Here is a 19,893-nt window from a genome sequence, read left to right on the forward strand (position 1 = left end):
ATTATTTAGAGATATTACGTAGTTTGGAAGCAGGAGACTTGAAAAATAAGCAACGCCCTCGCTGGGAATCAAACCATGGACCTCTGGAATGGTCCATGGTTCGATTCCCAGCGTGCAGACCACTACAACACGAAGGCACGCTAAGAAGTCAGAAAAATACGTTATATACTTTCCCTTTTAAACGGTGACCGGCGTTTTTAGGGGATTCAATTGCCACTGTTTCGGGCGCCACTGTAGAAACATTAGGTGTTTTGGAAGCAGGAGACTTGGAAAATGAGCAACGCCCTCACCGGGAATCAAACCACGGACCTCTGGAATACTCCCTCAGTTGCAGACCACTACACCACGAAGGCACGCTAAGAAGGCGGGAGAAATACCTTATAACATTTACAATTATTTTTTATGATTGATCAGAAATAAGCATCTGAAAATAGACTTCTAGCTGTTTCATTCCAGTTGTGATATACCGATAACAGAATTTAAACGCTGCTGTGGAAAACCCATGTTATGAAAAAAGTCCATCCTAAGAAAACTAAAGTTTTATCTAAACGCTTCCAAATTTTTATTTAAATTCTTAAAACTAATACAAAGTTTTCGACTTTAGGAACTTTGGTTTAAACTAAAAATTTCTTCTCTATAATTTAACGAAATTTTTTGCTGTACTTTTTACACGAGCAACGTTAGGTAATTTTTGTAACTCTACGATATTTTTTATTCAGCTTATTAGAGAGTCCAGAAGAGTTAGCAGTTATAAAGGTAAGCATTATGTTATAGAAAACCATATCTAAATCCGAAGCACGCATTGCTTCAAAGCGGTAATAAAAATATCACTACACCTTCCGATCACTTTCATTATTACCATTTATTTCATTTCAACTGACTGTTTTTGTACTGTAGCTTATTCTAAATAGAAAATATAAGAAAGAGAAAAAATAATAAACGAAAAAAGAAACTTGAGCTAGATTAAACTATTTGATGAAATAATGTTAGTTAAGCATTTCCAATTTCACTGTTGATTAATTACGGCTTTCTCTCCATGCCATAGATTCCTTTTAAATAAATTGCTTGAATGCGTGAGAAAAGTTCGTTTGAAACTACAACGTAAGACATTTATTTGCTTATCGTGTATAGCAAATATCATTTGTTAGACTGAGTACTCAATCATAAGTTTCTAGGTCTCAAATACCCAAGAACTACAAACAGAACAATTGAGTAAAAGAATACAAGGCAACAGTTAATAAAAAAAATATATATATATCGTCTTTATCCTTTGACTGATCGATAAATGTGTCGATTGTTGTGCCTGATTTAAGATTCTTTTGTGTCTGTGATCCTTATGACCTTGAAGGTCTCAGATACCTATGTTCAAGAACGGGGTGTCTCCAATTGCTATATATTACTGGAAAACTGTTGTTGAAACAAGCGCTTCAGTGTAACAGCATCTCATCAACTTCAGGCAGCTCAGAAAGACTTCAAAGTTTTTGTTCTGCTTCATCTGTCCATTAGAAGGGGCGCAGAGTGACAGGGTTTATTGATCTGTTAAGATGAGTACAGCGCACAACAAAAAGAGTCTCTTCATTCAACGATTGTGTGAATGTGATGACAGATTAGCTTCTGTATGATTATTCTAACTTGAAAATAGGCGTACTGGGGGATATTAATGCAGGTGTTTAAGATGGTTAAGAGATGCGTGAGGTATATTTTTGTTAAGTGGTAGAACTACGCATGATGGTTATATATTTTGTAAGTAGAAGTGCTGATTGACATTTAGCTAGCAAGCTTTTCCAAATACGATCGCTGAACCATGCGTTGCAGCACACTGCACGCAGTATCTTAATCCATTGATAGACATGCGAGATGTGCTTCAATAATATTTTGAAATATTTTCGTCCGCAAGATTCTTGTTTTAGTTTTTATTTTCGATTGGCTACATGTCTGCTATATATTATGTTACATTCTGTTTTATTGCAATCTACATTTAAAAAGAATTTAGCAAAGTGCCATTTGAAATAGAACATAATTAAATAATAATAATAATAATAAACATGAAGTTCAGCAAGTGTGAAAAGCAGATTTGACAGAAATTTCAAAGGATCTTATTTGTTTTATTAGCCCAAAGGGACAATTCGCCCAGGAATGCTATTAATTTCGCTTTGGCATTTAACGTCGGCTCACTATAACTGTAGGTTTACTTTTCAAATTGCTGCCACCAAGTATTAGAGCCCAGCATTATATTTAAAGTAATTAAATAATGAACAATCTGCATGAATGTATGTATGTTTCTCGAAGTTTGAAAAAACAGTGGTACCTAGAGAACATAACATTTTGAATAACGTAGTCCTCCATTTAATATGGGCTTCTGGAAGCCCAAATTTGGAATTTGTTTTTCTATCTCATATTTTTAGATCTAGCGCGCGAGACTGTGTATCAGAAATTCTAAAGATATGCTGTTTTTAGATTATTTTGCGATATTGCTGTTGGTAATTGACGTTTATGGTTTAAGTGCGAAGAACATATAAATAAAGGTAGCACACAAAACGCTAATAAAACGACCCTTTGTGCGTAATATAAAATCTGAAAGCTTTTCGATTTTTTTAATTGTATTTTTCGTTCACATATTTTTAATTTTTGTTCTCTGCTACTAATTTTTAAAAACATATTGCAGAATTAAAAGAACAGATAACAGATATGGCGCTTTCATAAGGCCTTACTGAAGTTTTGACTCAGAGTTTGATTAAAATGTATAAGATAAAAAAAAAAATAAAGGTACATAAATGTTTCAAGTAACGTTTTTACTCATCACAAAAATGCATTTTTCATTCTTTTATATAATAAAAAAATTGAACAAAATAAAGATGTTAAATATATATTGCTCGTTATTTTTCCATACATGCTCTCAGCTATTCAATTAATTAATATTTTAAATTTTTCTTATAGTGACAAGCAGTCTAAACTGCATTAAGTTCAGTACTTAAATTCTCATTTGAAAGACTGCAATAAAGTTTATTGCTGCATTAAACTAAGCAGTGTAATTAACATTACATTAAAATGAAAACGTAATAATTTTTAAAATACCTACTAGCTTAAATCATTTGCTATGTAAAAATTAGCTTTGATTGTATTTAATTTTTTGTCAGTGTTTCTCAGTTAATTTAATTCTAAATTTTCTTAATAGTTCAGTAATGTGTATAAGCCTATAGTTTACATAACAAAAACACTTTCAGAGTGACAAATTAAAAATCATCAGCAAACAGGAAAATTTCCTCCTGCAATCTGAAATTTTGAACGTATAATAATGAATGCTGATTGGAATTATCTCTAAAATTTAAATCAGCAGTAAAATTTTCTATTCTTAAACTCATCATTTTGCCTCATATAAGCATCCCTGGGAGAGTTTTAGACATGAAAGTGTCTTGTAGAATTGATCAGGCACAACAATCGACACATTTATATTATTGTGATTAATAAACCAAAGTTGATTATTAAATTAACATTTGCCACAGGTATTTTTGCGTTTCCCTTATTTTAATTGCTGAGAATTAAGATATTTTATTTCTTAATAATATTGAAACTTAGGTATGCTTCTTACAATCGATGGCGTTTTAGAATCGAAAGAAAAATGTATATGTAGAACAAAACCAAGGGAAAAAAAAAAAAAAAACTCGGAGAAAAGCAAGAAGCAGATGTGTCTAATAAAGTGTCAACTACCAACGCTGATAAAAAAGGAAAGCACAGCATGTGGCTTATAAAGGAATAAGCAAATAACAATAAAAATTAAAAGAAATATACGTTTTATACTGCAGCGTCATTTATCCGTTTAACATGTATTCTTTTTTCCACTTATGGACTTACCAAACATATAGATAAAACACAAATTTGCTCTCAGAAAGTTCCTACAATATGCACAAAAAAGCGCTTATTTTTTTGCTTAAATCAAAGTGTTATTGTAATTGTTATTCTAGGCTGCTGAACATCTGCATCGGTTTTTAAAAGCGCATCATTTTACACTGTAAAATATTTTTGTCAGTTAAATCGGCCTTCGAGTTAACTAGCATTTATTGCTTGATATATTTAAAAGGAAAAGAAAAGACAATATAAATTATCGTGAAATAAGACATGTAACAAAGACGAAAAAAATTATCAGCCTCATTTTAATCCCAGTAATACACAATTTGCAATTTGTTTTACATTTTAATTCATATTTACAATTCAGTTTTTAATTAATATTGCAAGATTTGAAGCATAATTTGAAACTGAGAATATTTTTAAAGAAATTTGCATCATACGAATAAAAATTTATATCATGGAATGAAATAATTTTCTTGTTCGATACATGTACATTTCTGAGACAGGGCATTTTTATTCCATATTCAAATACAATAAACATAATCACGATAATTTCAAGATTCGTTTAAAATGAACAACAGTCTATATTATTTATTAAAATTTGTCTATTTTTTAATGAAAAACTTATTTTTGTAGCGTATTCTTTGTTTAATTTTTTTTATTTGTATTTATCATAATCATATATCATACAAATTTATAAAAACAATAGAAAGCAGAAGTCATACTCCAGAAAAATGTTACCTTAGACGATTGTATTTGTCTTAAAAATAGACAATCATATACCGATTATGTTTGTATGGCAGCTGTTAATAAATGCTCATAATTCTGTGCTAGATCGTAATAAATTTGGGTTATTTCTGATCATCATTTACAATAGTAACAGAATATGATGATGAAAGCAAACATTTAATTCTCTTTGATGTAAAATAATTTGTAATAGAAATAATCTATGTTATATAATAGAAATAATAATAATTTTCGTCTATCCATCCAGGATTTTGCCTTACTGTGAATTATAGAAATACTGCGCTTGCAATTACTGACAAGCTTTATTATCTGGGAGCGACCTTTAATTAAATATTACCGTGAGCCACTTCATAAAAGTAGTGCGTACTTTGGAGACTACTGGCGTTGAATATCTGGAATGCAACTGATCATATGTATACAAAATGAGCCCATTCTGTGTCTGCAGAAGGTCAAGAGTGCTTTCGCCCCTTTCTGCTTCTGTGTTTCTGAATGGCTGTCGATAGAGAGGTGAAGTACATTGAAACAATCATTGGCTTTAAACAATAAATGTGAGAAAATGATTTTGCTCTCCGATTCTCAGCAGTCACTCACGCTATTAGTTCAGCAAACTTTCCCGTATGAATTCAAGCTCTCCGACGTAGGGAATTTCTTTTACTTTGTCGGGAATTTAAATACACTTTGTGAATCTGTATCTGACATATCCTTTCAGAAGCTAGAAATAATCTGTAATACATAAGAAAGAGAATGTTAATTAAATGGATCATCTTTACAAAGGAATAGTTTACAAAACATATATTTCTCATAGAATAAATGATAATTATTATACTTCATAAAACATGAAATACGATTATGACTCTAAAGCAATTATATCACCCAAGATTCTGAATAAATCCAAAATTTACAATCTACAGGTTTTCGTATATTTTATTTTTCCGAATAAAATATTTATTCATACGTAAATATCTGAAGATTTTTTGTAGATAACATTTTTAGCTTTCTAAGCCATTACATTTGAAACTCATCATCCTTAGAGAGTGAGCTTTGATTGTAGCAATGTTTCGCAGAAGCTCATCCTATGCTCACCACTTGACTTACATGATTCTATTTTCGGGGGTTTAACTTTGAATGAAAGATTAAAAATGTTAATTTTCATTAATATTGATCATTCTTAATTTCTTTTTTTTTTTTTTTAATTTAAGAGTAAATCTTGAAATTTTTAAGGCTGTTTTCCAAGAAGCTTCTTTGACATTTTACATTTCATATCAGCTTACGAAAGTAGGTTTAAAACACTATAAATATATCTTTTTTTTTTTTTTTTTTTTTTTTTATTTATTTTTTTTAATTTTAGTTTTCTGTAATGTATGAAAATTTCAAGTACGTTAAAAACCATGTTTTTCTTTATTCGTTGCCTTGAAGAATATTTTATTCCAGTTTAATATTTTAATCTAACTTAAAATAGAAAAAGGTGTGTCTTTACGACATTGACGCACTCTAAATATTTGGCAAGCCGAAAATCCTCTCTTGTGATTCGGTGGTAGAAGAGTGTTGGAAGACCCACCGACTGCCACGCCCCCGAGGTCTCTCCTTCAAATTTGGAGTGGAACTGTGTAAACTCACACTGTCATCTATACGGTGCCCAAGGCTCTTGCCAACAAACACAATCTTGTATTCCTTGCCACGAAGAAATTCGTGAGGTATTTCTGATTAAGTCCGAAAAGTGAGATTAATCCCAACAATAACAGGATGACACTTCCAGTATAATGACCATGTATTTTTGTCTATTTACTGTAAACTGGCGAGACAGCAGAAGCCATTACCATTACCGCTTTTAGAAGCTTCATAGTGCCGCGAGTTTTTCTTCCTTTCGTAAAGCAAATGAATCCTTTGGGAGGCGAATACATTTGCCAACAATTACTAACACTGTAAAAATTATATGATCTCTCTAATAGTTGGCAACATTAACCTTTTGAGGCCGGGGCTTTGGTAGCAGTAAAAGCTACCAAAGGACGGCGAATCTTGAACCGAATGCTTTTCCCCCTTTAAGAAATCACCTGCTATTTGCAACAAAGATTCTTGTGTCCAGTTTAATGGATTCTCAGAGGGGGGCATCTATGTCGCAAAAGGAAGACCTTTGAAAGAGATAAGGGGTTAAAACCCTAGGGACGTCAAATTTGACATTTCACCCCACTTTTGAGCCTGGAAAATGGGGGGAAAAGACATGGCCACTAAAATGGACAACTCCGTCTTTTCAAAGAGAGGACTCTATGGCCACTATAATGGCCATCCCGTCTTCAAAAGGTTAAACACTAGAAAATCTAGATTTATTTTAACACCTTAAAGATATCCAAGTACTCGTAGGAAAAGGGTAATCCCAAAGATAGCAGGAATATTTTACATAGCCTATTTTTGTATTAAGTAGGTAGACAATTACTTTCAAAGCTCCTTAAATTTTTCTTTTATGTTCTGATTGGATGATTCTGTAATAGCATCTTTTTAGTTTAAAATAAGTGTTTCATTTGTTAACTATATATTAGCCGAATATAGGGAAAGGTATTTGTGTTACAATCAATGTGTCATCTTCAAGTTGAGTTTTGAGACATTAATAGAAAAGCTCAATTATTTTTAAATAGACTGCCGACTTCAAGATAACATTAACACATTCATATTACTGTATTACCATGACTTGTCATTTCAAAAAATAAACTAATTCTTCTGTAGGTGTCAAAATGTTTTATTCAGCCTTGTAATCTCAACTCTAAGTCGCACTTTTCGATTAATCCAAGTTTGTCATAAATCTTCTTTGTTCAGTATAGATTAATAATTGTCGACTATTCAACGCACTAAAGCCACGTCTATACCTCCCGTGGTAACGTTCACCATCTCACGACGCTTGTCTGAGGCGGGGTTACTCTCACAAAGGCCTTTAAGACGTTTGCCTTTGACCCCACAACATCGGCGGAGTCGTCTGGAGTGCTGTCGCAGCCGATCATCATGGCTGCCATCAAACTGGCATCGTATAGTATTCAGCGATGAATCCCGCTTCACTCTTGAAGCAGATGACCACTGTGTTCGTGTCTGGAGAGGAGGGACCAGTGGTCACAATCAGCCTTTGTTTTACAAAGGCATACAGCCATAACCCCTTTTGTGATGGTGTGGGGCGCTATTTCTTATGACAGCAGGTGATCTTTAGTTATCCTCCGTACATCTTTAACAAACAGCTCAATGCTACGTTTATATTATCCTGCGGCCGGTTGCATTACCCTTCACGGCACGTCATCCTAGGGCCATTTTCCAACAAGATAACGCCAGGCACATACCGCTCGCATATCTCTGGACTGTCTCCGTTCGGTTGATACTCTTCCTTGGCCAGCAAGGTCACCAAACCTTGCACTAATCAAGCATGTCTGGGACATGGTAGGCCATAAGATTCGGACACCACAAAATATCGCAGATCTGGAGCGACAACTGATGAATACCTAGCAGAATGTGTCGCAGGATGACATTAGGAACCTCTACCATTCCTTGCCTCGTCGAATTCAACATGCACTGACGCCAGGGGCGGTTCGACCAACTACTAATTTGAACACTCAATGGGTGATTGTGAGCCGTGAACAGGTACTATGACCTTGATTTTTGAATCATTTTATTATCTGTGTATAACGTATGAGCTAAACACATATTCAGTTTCATCAAAAACAACCACTTCCTTCATGCTGCTTCGATTTTTTTGCAAAAGTGTGTATATATTCACCTGTAATGTAATACAGGTGAATTGCCTAACATTACAAAGTATACTTAACATTACAGATTACTTTTAACTAAAATTAGTTCCCGTGCATTATCAAAAATCGCTTCACTCCAATTAGCTCGGATAAAAGGGATATAATTGCAAAATCTTCGAAATACAGCAACAGGCATCTGATGGTCAAATGGAACCCTCTTGAATTTATTAGAATAGTAAAAGTTTTTCAGCAAAAGTTTCTGTGGCTGTATTTAGAAATTTTAGGAGATGTTTGAGATTTAGGAGCTTCGTGAATATTCATTTCTTTTCCGAATGCCAGGTACTATATCCGCGTACTCGTATTTTCTTTTATCATTTAAAAACTTTTTTTTTTCTCAAATGTAAGATTATGTTTCATATTCAAATAATTTTAAAGCTGCCTTTCAAGAGAACTTATATAAAAAAGTTGTTCTATAAAGTAAACCTGTTCTAAAACCGAAACTAAAATATTGAATTTTCAACTATAACACCTCAGCTTTGGTAGATTTTTAAGAGAAAGAACCAACAAACTATCATTTTGCAATATTAGTCTTATTTTACTGGAATAAGTCAATTCCCAGAATTAGTCTTCGTTGGCTTTTAGTGCAGACAAATAGTTTTGTTTTAGAGTCACTCTCTTTTCTAAGCTTAAAAACGAGCCACATAATGGAGAAGATCTATGCATGGGTAATGTATAGAGATTTAATTATTTTTGATTTTCAATTAAATATTCATCCATTCATGGCATTGTAATGCGCAACATTATCCCCGCACAGTACTTATTTTCTCTACCTCATTTGAAACTGTTGACTCAAGCCAAATTCCATTCACGCGCTTTTCATGAAGCCAGAACGGGAAAAAGGTTAGGCGTTTCAAATCGTCTGATACAGCGCTCGTTCCCATGGTAAGTCGGGCACCAAAAAATAACCTTTTCGTATTTTAAAGCAACTGGCAAGAGTTAATTTTGTTATTCTATGCAAGTTAAAGAATTTTTGTCCTCTCCCTTCAAAATACTAGAACGCATTCTAGATGGTAACGAAATACTTTGTAGAGACATTAGGTTATTTTGATGCTCGAGACGTGAAAAATGAGCAATGCCCTCGACGGGACTCGGACCTGAACCTCTCGAATACGCGCCGAGTATGCTAACATTACACGACGAAAGCATCATGCAGAAATGCAGGAGAAAATCGAAATCATTAATATTATTGTTTTACGGGTTCGTGAATTTGGAGGGATTGATGGCAAAACCGGATAAAATAAAATAAAATAAAAAAAAAAAAAAAAAAACATAATTTATTCGCCAATATTTTACAGGAGAGCTCAAAAAAAAAAAACATTTACGATCGTCTAAAAACTACGATAAAGACGCTGAAACAATCAGCAACGCAGCCTTCAGGCTATAACGGTGAAGACAGCTACACGGCAAAACACTAAATATTTCGACTAGTTCGATCGCTGTCGGAGCTCAGCACACTCAAGATACTTTTTATAATAAAACTCACCATAAGCTCACGATAAACTGCTACTCCGTGTACAGGTAGAGTTTATATAACTTTTTGACCTGCCTTCGAGAACATTCTGGGGCAAACCGGTAAGAATTCGTTCTAGAAGGTTCTCACTCCGTCTATGGCATATCGCCAATTTTGTAGCCATATGGGCGATTTCGCCCAAAATCTGGCAACCCAGCCTTTCCTTGCCATTTTCTGGCAACCATAAACCCTCCTTGCTATATTACCATGGCTGGGCATTTCGTAGCAATATAAATTAAGCTGTGAATATTTTACAAAATTGCATGATTTATACTTCGAATGTTCCGCTATTATGTTTTTTTTTTCACGATAAAAATACTGTTCCAATTATGACGGACGACATCTTTACGGACCGCAATTAATTTGAAAGCAAATGTTGTCTTTGGTTTTTCATCTATGATACTGCCATTACTGAGAAAAATAACACTTGCAAAATAATCCTTGTTTTATTCCGTTTACAGATGTCAGCTAGTTTTAAAATGCTAAAGCACATAAAGCAGACCTTATTTCTTTTTGAGTAGTATCAGTACATGGATTTAAGAAACAAGTGTTCTCATCCAGGTTTTTATAATCATGCTTTGCATCATAAATCGTGAATCTGCTAGCATAGACCTGCTTAATGATGCACACCTACGTATACTTTCTTTTGAATATCAATTATTAGACGTAACACCTGTTCGACACCGTTATTATCACTTCGCAATAACCACATCTGCTAGCTTAATTGCATAGAATTAATGGATCTGAAATCACATCCATTCATTATCTTCCTAACGAGTTTATTTTAAATACATCTGCTCTTCATTTCTAACACGTTAAATGACAAATAGGAAGTTTTTATCAAATCTAAAAAGAAACGAATACATTTCAGATACGTGTGCTACTACAGGAATCATTAAGAATGAAATGATGTCTCTATAATATATTGCTTTTAAAAGCTTCGAACTCTAATGCAAATAGATAGTGTTATCCGAAAAATATGAGCTCAGAGTTAATTTTAGAATTACTTAGTTTACTTTAAATGCATCTGAAAAGTGCATTTAAAGAGATTGCAAACGAATGCTTTCAACGTTAAAGATGTACGCATTTTATATATTGTTAGGCTGAATTTCCGTTTTCTCATGTCTGGTTTTGATTTGAAATACAAATTTGCATTTTGTAATCAAGGCAGTGATACGCTATTACGAACATTAGATTGAACGATTGTAGAATCTTTGTAACATAACAAATACTCTTTCAAAATATGTGCCATAAATTATGTATGAAAAGTAATTTATTAAACAAACTAAAGGTTCGTTCTTATTTCTTTCTTTTTAAATCTGAATCAACTGAGCTTCACGATTACACGAGCTAGAAAACTACTACATAATTTACGAAATGGTTTCAAGCATTTAGTGACAACAATATTGTCGCAATTCCTGTCGCCTTATTACAGAAATTATATACAATTAAATTTAAGTACGGAAAAGCTATATATTAGTTATTCTCGTTAACAGTAGTAATACTAATCTTGCTTTACTTGTTACTTAAGTCGAGATTGAATTTTTTTTGCATCTAAAAAGTGACACAAAACTATTCGTTTCGAAATTATTACTCATTTTTCACTCATACACAGATCGCGGATCATCTAACGTCTCGGAATTCATCCTCTAAACTGATATAATTATTGTATAATAAATTGCTCCAATGATAAGGAATTATTTGTCTTCTATCATTTTGAAAGATGGTAAAGGTAAGCGCTCGTGTTATAACAGTAAAGAATAAAACACTTCTTTCTTTTAAATAGGCTTATTTTAAAATTTCTTTTAAATAAACAGAAATTAAGTAATATATGAATGGCCAAACAAAAGATAATTCTAAGCGTATTTTATTCTAGCTTTTTATTCCCATCTATTTTTAAAGTTTAATATTTATATTAACTGATGATTTAGAAGTTGCCATCTAGTGGTATAGTGGTTAAAGACGCGGACAGCTGTACCGATGGGCTCGGGTTCGAATCCTAAAGAAGGTAATGCAGAATATTTCTGCATGTTTCTGTAAGAAATACCATGAAGTAAAATGTTATTTGAAGCAAAGGTAAAAAAAAAAAACCTTTAAAACATACCTTTTAAAGTATTGCGAGAATGCATGAATTTTCCATATATAAAGACAATGCTCCAGTTATCATTCAACCATTTGTCTAGAAAATGAACAGAGAGTACATGCTATTAAAGAAACTGTGTAGCAGTCTCGAAATTCTGCTTCAGACCCTTTTAACTGCCTTCTTTTCTCTTTGTTTAAATGTTGAATTTGAAAGGAAAGAAAGAAAAAAAGATTATACACATGGAATCAACAAAATATGGCAATTCAGGTAATGAGCCAAAATTATAGACCTGGTACAAATTTCTACAAGCTGCATGAGAGGTTTCGGGATTATTAACGTGAAAATGGACCATTTTTCACTTAAGGGGACTCATACATCTTAAAATCCTCCAAGATCTTCGAATAGGTGACTGTTGCAAGAATTGGGATAACTTATTTATTTTAAAAGCAATTACTTCCAACTTTTTAAAGCTGACTACATAATATAGCTGCTTTCTGAAATATTAATCAGAAAGTTTGTGTTGCCCCAAATATTTTTATAATTTAATCCGCTTTGTGACAAAATATTTCATCAAGTTTCCACCTTGCGCGCACAGTTTAAAACTTTCTGTTGCATAATTTAATTCCATATTTAATATATATCTTTTATAACATTTGGAAACTACTGTGAACTTAAAATTCTAAGAATTTCATGTTAAATTTTTATTTTATTTGGAGTTAAGTTTATAAAATGTCTTTTATTAAAAAAATCTGTAACGCTTTCTCGCATAAATTTTTTTAATACTAAAATATTCATCAAATTTTTGGTTCAGTTAGAAATTAGTGCCCATGTAAAGAATTCCATCGAATTTCAAGTATGCACCATTAGCCATTTTTAAAATATGCGCGCAAGGTGGAAACATGACGAAAACTTTTGTCACAAAGCGGATTAAATTACAAAAATATTTGTAGTAACACACACCTTCTGGTTACTAGTTTCTAAAGCAGCTATATTATGTAGTCAGCTGTAAAAGGTTGGAAGTAATTGCTTTAAAAATAAAAAAAAATCCCAATTCTTGCAACAGTCACATATTCGAAGATCATAAGGGGTCCAAGGTGTATGAGACCCTTTATAGCTTCTTCCCTTTAGCGGATGGACGCTCTCTTGCCTTAGAGAGATACTGCGTTTTGCTATCACAGTTCAAATATTCTATTCAATATAATCTAAAAAATGGCATATTAATGAGCGGTTTATAGCGCCGTATGTCAAGAACAAAATTTACTTCAGAGTCATGTTTACTGGTAAAGAGACACTAGCAGATGTAAAAAATTTTGGAAGTTCATGTAAGGTGATTGAATGTTTGTCATCCGGCTAGCAAAAATATTTTTTTTTACCGGTTGCTTCTCAATTATACGGTTCAAACAGTGATCTTAATTTTTATTTGTTAACAACTAGCAGCAGATTGAAAGTAATTCTTGCACTTTATCGCCGTATAAATTGCTGTGCCGAAGGCATGGATGTTTGTAAATGTATAGTGTCGGGGCGGCATAGCGGCACTCTAAATATGCGGCGAGCCGAAAGTCCTGTCGTGTGGTTTGTTGGAAGGAGAGAGGGATGGGAGGCTTCGGACCCGTCCCACCGGGATGCTTTCCATCAAAATTGGGGCAGAATTGAGCCAACTCGCACTGTCACCTGTTAGGTGCTCAAGCCTGTTGCCAGCGAAAGACGTAATTTTTCGCTCCTTGCCACGAGGAATTTCGTTGGCTGACTACGTCAGACAAGTGAGCATAAAGAACAACAACAACATAAAATGCTGTATATTTCCGAATATAAGATGATTACAATTGCAGAATTGAAAACTCGCATATAAGCCATATTTAAAATTGCTGTATAAATTCTGCTACATATCTCCAACGTACAAACAATTGGTCTTTTAACCTGCACCCATCAACCGAGTTGAAGCTAAGTGCAATATTCTCATACTTTCGAAAAATCTTTCATCGATGCAATTAATGTATATTAGAATTTTATAAGATTAAACTAAAATGTTTTCAGATATGCAACGTATAATATCATTTATATGATCGAATTATTTGTAAATCATTTCAAACTTTTATATAAGCAGATCTCAAAATTCAGTAGCAAAACACTAGTTAAAAATATTGGACTTATGTATGGAAACATCGGTAATTTTCACTCAAAGAAAAGAAATCAATTTAGTGTAGAGTTATGTGTAATCCATGGAGCATTTTAATCTTCCAGTAAAAGTAGATACGTGACGACTTGAGCTGTTCCTTGTCGCAATTTATTGGATTAAAGAACTTTACCTTATCGTAGCGAAAAGGTAAATGTCACAAAGTCGTCAGGGTGAATTGCGCATGGTATCTAACTTCCAATCCATTTTTAGAGATAAGGAAAACGATTGATCTTACTTTTATGCTTGCTTGCAATTTGACTTTCTTTCTTGTCCGTGTGTAATATGTTCGAAGGTTATGCCACAAAGAGATTAATTGTGGTAAAGTGATCATTTAAAGCAAGCATGTGAGAGACGTTGAGAATTTCTTGAAATATTTTGTAACAACACAGCTCTTATGACTGCTAAAGTATCTACACTGATGTATCCTTAAGTTTAAGATGTTAATATTTAATTATGGCAATAGATTCGAGATCTATCCGCCTACTGAATGATGGATTCTTGAAAGTTTTCTTAAAGTCAATAAGCTCGGATTTCATTTACACATGGATAAAACGCTAAAGCTTTCATGTAATTTTTCCTTTTCTCTGACAGTCGAGGTACGGAATGAACGACGATTCTCGGCGGCCTACGTTGCTCAGTCATTTGTGTCTTGGAAAACATAGTTTAGTTTCAGGCGGTATTTTATAAAGAGAGGAACCTAAAAATGTTAAGCTGGTTTTCTTCCATATTATCTCTTACATTTCTCATGGCCCTGTACATTTTATTCAGCCAGTATTTAATGTTAATCTTATTATGAGTTTTAGTTGTGATTTGCTTGGAGGAAGTTCAAGCTTCCTTTTCATTACAATGGAACCTAAATGAGAAGTTTTTTGTTGATCAAAGGGCTAAGAACTTCTTAATTGGGAAGATTTGTTACTTAAGTTTAGCGAGAAGGTAGTGGACATTTAACAACTTAACAGACACCAAAAAGCGTCACAAGTGAAAACACGTTTATAATAATAAGTAAGTAATTTAATTAAGCAAGTCTATGCTTTTGTTTTTGGTAGAGATGACTCGTTATATAGCAATGAGTATCCTTTTAATGTATGTAACTACTGCAGGTTTAGAAGGATGTAAGACTGAATAGTCAGCAAATGCATGCAGTTTATAGTACACATTAATCTGCATACATTCACTGACTGTTATTGGATAACTCATACACGTGCCTAACATATTGTCCAACCATTTTTAGCTACATCAAATTAAACGCAAATGAAATCTTTCCCCATTTTTGCCAACCAGTCTATGAATAAACACCATTATTTTATTGCAGTAACTTTGGATATCTAATTCGTCATACGGCAACTAGACGATAAACATTTTAATTTGTAAAAAAAAAAAAAAAATTCCCAAGAAAGACAATGCTTTCTTTTTCTACCAGGACACTAAATTCGCTAATTAGAAACACTAGAACATATTTACGCATATTAAATATAAACATATTTACGCATTCCGATTTTTTTTGAAGAAAATGTTTTTTGTAAATCTTTTGTAAACCCAAAAATGTACTAATATATAAATATTTTACAAAAGTGGGGGAAACGGGCTGACTGGTTGGATGGTTTTGTGGTTTTCCATTTGTGTAAAGCGAGTGCAAGGCATTTTCCCTCAAAAGTTCTCCACGAAAGCATCCTTCTTCTTAGCCAGATAACTGCGGTGTGCTTCGCAGTAATCATATAACCATTACGTAAAAGCGAACTCACATGAAGCAAATTTCTGTAGAGCAGAGACAATATTTTTCGTTTCTCTTTTCCTCTTCTTCTTCTTTTTTTTTTAAACTTTTATTTAGTAATACTTACTACATTATCTATACATATTCTATACGTACTAGGAAAGAAACCCGAGTTTTTCAGTAATCAGTTTAACCCGAAGTAAATCTTAGGAAGACCTCCTTGAAGGCGTCCCTTCTGTTACACAGATAGTTTTGGTTTGTCTTAATCCATAATTTCAAACTCAGAGTAGATCTTATAATGTTGATAGAATACAGCTTTAGCCTTACACATTGACGCGTATAGGAATTACTGCACACATTAGTGATAATGATTTTAAGTTTCTAAAAGCAGCGTTTCTCATCCTTTTTCAAGAGATGAGCTCTTTTATAAATTCAATGTTCTCTGGACCATCTTATTTTTATCCCATTCGAAAGCAATTCTTTTACAACATGTTACTGCCGATGTATTTATATTTTAAGTTAGTTAACTAAGTTTGAACTCATTTTTATCGATATTAAGTAATGAAGTTAACAAGTTAATAGTTCAAGGCTATTAAAGTTTGGATAATCTTATTCAAACTTAAGACATAATCTTGACTAACATAAACTGCTACTAGACCTGCTCGAAAGTCTGTTAGAGACTTACCGCTAAAAGATAAATATAGCAGGGGAAGGGTGTAAAAGACTTTTATATAATTCAATTATTTATAGATGGCACAGTCTTTGTGCTTAAAATCCGCTATCCACTTGTAGCGATAAAACTAAAGATAATGGTAAATTAAATTAAATTTAAACATAAGCTAGTAGTTCAAGAGTACAAAAATTAATTTAACTTAGCAGGTTAACTCCTAAACCTACAATGTGGTGATTATGGCAAAGCCTTGAGGGCTATCTGCCTAAGGGAAGGGATGCCTTCGTGGAGGACTTTCTAAGGGAAACTGGTTCGTATACCTGTTACACATCGGGAAAACCACGAAAACTCCCATGCAGCCAGCCTCTTCGCGGGATTCGAACTTCGTACCGAACTACCAGCGTTCAGCGATTTTACCGCTCGGCCGCTGGTGGGCGCCATAAACCTACAACGCCGTGATATTAAACTTCGGCCACAAGAATGCGAGGCAGAGATTCAGAATTCAAACGGCTAGTAGAAATAACAACATATACACTCAATAGCGAAACATGTTCAGACTAACCTTTTCGCTATTTTGGTTTAAATGTGCTCTCGTACACACTAACTTATTTACATCCTGGCAAGAAATCACGAGAGATGACAGAGGAAAACAAGAGATGACAGAAAAGACTAACAAATTAAAATAACTATTAGTAAAAACAATATACACCTCACATCTTATTAACTAAAAATTAAATAAATGTTGGTATTCACATTAATGAGGTGGAGAAGCTTGCTGATTTTTATTGAGCTGTCGTATGTTTGAATGTAGGCTGATAAGCTCAAGTCTAAGAGCAGCACATACATCAAGTCGATTTCAGCATTTTTTTTGTTTTGTTTTTGTTTTATTTGGGTTAATGATATTCATTGGTAATTAGCTCAGCGGGGTCAAGTGTGCAGAGAAACGGTGGCGAAAAGTACCACATTCATAGTGCTTTAGTTTCTGCCATGTATAATTTCTAAACTCTGAGATTTTCGGCTGTAGTGTGGTATTTTGAGTTAATATGAATTTTATTTTTTGCCTTTTTTGGAAATTTAAAAGAGTTATTACGTCTAGTGACGGTCCCCGTTAGACGGGACTTTTCTGAGAAATGAGATTCTGGTAGCATTGGTTTAAACGGTAGAGTTCCTAGTAGAACCAGCTCCGTTGGAAGCGAAGTTCCGCCTAGCTATGGAAACGCGAGATATTTTGAAACTTCGCCGAAAATGTTCTGTCTGCTGCTCGGTCCCGCGTAGAGATCAACCAATCAAACCAAAGTTCCGCTTCTGAAGGATCACTTGATCCCAGTCGGGCTTTCAAATTTGTTTAGTGAGTGAAAATGCAACCTAGCTACGTAAGTTTCGTGGAAATGCGGGTTCTGAGAAATGTCCCTTTCGACGTCCAGTCTCGATTAGCGGAAGCATATGTGATAGGGACTTAAGAGGACAACCAAGGCAGGCTTATCGGACCACTTGTGGTAGGAGGACCACGATTTGACAAACTATTTCTTCGTTAGTTAGTTGACATGAAGCTGCTCGTTACTTTCTCAAGGAGTATGTTCTGCTGAATTATTACTTGGATTTTCTTCAAGGTCATACTTAACTGAAGAGAAGAATTTAATTAAAAAAGGGAATTTGAGCATTTATTAGCATTTATTTATTCAGGGGTCTTCGCATCCCTTGGCAATTTTCTAAAGAGGGGTGATATCAAGCTAGAACTAAGATATCAAGCTCTAGCATATTTATTGAAGATGAAGTTCAGGAGAATTCTACGTAACTGAATGTAATGAAAAGTTCCAGAATTCAGTATTGCCACTTTATGTCATGAAAACTAAAACAACAATTAATTCCTGATTAATCGAGGTAATAAAGGGGACGACGCTACGGTCAGCCTAAAATCACTATTAATTCAAAGACAATTAAAAATAAATAAATAAATAAGTAAAATCTGAAAATGTTTCACTAACTCCTAAACGGGTGTTTTTTTTTTTTTTCCATTTACAGACACATATACGTTTCGAGAGCATCTAGGCTAACGCTACTTTGGACTAAAAATATTTAAAAACAGCATATCTTTAGAATTTTCGATATAATGAACATAAAAGTGTTTTATTCCACACAGTAATGCCATTGCTCAATTTGAAATTTTTGAGTTTTTTAATGAAATAGAACAGTAAAACAAATCCGAAATTCAAGCACCTATATTCAGATGGAAGACTATGTTATTCAAACTTCGAGGACTCTAGGTACACTGCTCAAAAAAAAAAAAAAAAAAAAAAAAAAAAAAAAAAAAAAAAGGGGGGGGGGACAGTGCTATATCTCCCGTTCTACTGGGCCGATTGACAAAATTCAACCTGCGTTTTTCATGTCTCGAAAGCGCGACTTAGGATATATATTAGATTTATATATAGCACTATTCTAACATAGGTATTTTGACACAAAATTGGACTTTTTCTGAAATAACATACCAATTTTTTTCCATATTTCGATTCTACGACTCAAATTATGCCAGAATACCAAGTTTTGTAAAAATCGTACGAGTAGTTTTTAAAATATTAGCTCTCAAAATTTTAGCTCCTCAATGTTAATTGAATTTGGCAAATATTTATTAATATCTCTTTTTTTATTATACGTTTTTGATTTTTTCTCTCACATTTCGAAATTTAGGTTCATTTCAAATAAAATTTACCCATTTTTTGTGTTTTATTTTTAAAATTTCTATTTTAAAATAATTTTTATAAATTTTTCGAAAAAAATTTTGAATTATAACCTATAAAATTTTTACCATCATCTTAAAGTAGGTGTATTTTTAAGCATATCTGCAAAAAATTAGGCTTTTTTATTCAAAATTTTCTAAGATATACACGAATTTACATATTTTCGCGTTTTGAAATTTGGCATCTTTTTTTGAGCGATAATAACGCCAAATGTGATCTATGGATTTTTGTTACACTGAATTGCCACAGCTATTTTTAACCTTAAATTTCAAGTAAAATTTTACGGAGAATTAATTATATGACATTTTTTCCCTCAATGATGCGTAATAAATATTTATTAATACTATATTTAAAGCTATTTTTTTAAATTTCTCTATATATTAAAAAAAAAAAAAAGAGTAAATTTTTGTATGAGTAAATTTTTACCTTCGTCGTTTTATCGTCTGCTGCTTTACTTCGTTTAAATCGAATTGTCTAAAACTGAGAATTTTTGTTTGATGCTTATTTGAATTTTATGACAGTAACTGCATAATTTATTTCTAAAAACAAACTGTTGCTTTTGAAGTGGCTGAAAGAGCGGCTGATATATATTTTTAAAGCACAGTATATTTTTTATAGAAACATAAGATTTAG

General features: G+C 33.2%; 1 long non-coding RNA gene across 1 annotated transcript in view; it reads right to left on the reverse strand.

The window, feature by feature from the left end:
- Positions 1–4,138: 4,138 nt before the first annotated feature.
- The window catches only part of LOC118189189 (uncharacterized), a 39,081-nt gene continuing 23,326 nt past the window's right edge, over positions 4,139–19,893 (reverse strand). The window contains exons 2-3 of the long non-coding RNA XR_015043190.1: positions 11,990–12,155; positions 4,139–5,316 (exon numbers count right to left, since the gene is read on the reverse strand). This is a non-coding gene — a long non-coding RNA (uncharacterized LOC118189189). The remainder of the gene's footprint in view (positions 5,317–11,989; positions 12,156–19,893) is intronic.

This window comes from Stegodyphus dumicola, chromosome 9 (genome assembly GCF_044657685.1).
Source record: "Stegodyphus dumicola isolate Sdum_Otavi_A_Nest chromosome 9, ASM4465768v1".
Taxonomy (NCBI): domain Eukaryota; kingdom Metazoa; phylum Arthropoda; class Arachnida; order Araneae; family Eresidae; genus Stegodyphus; species Stegodyphus dumicola.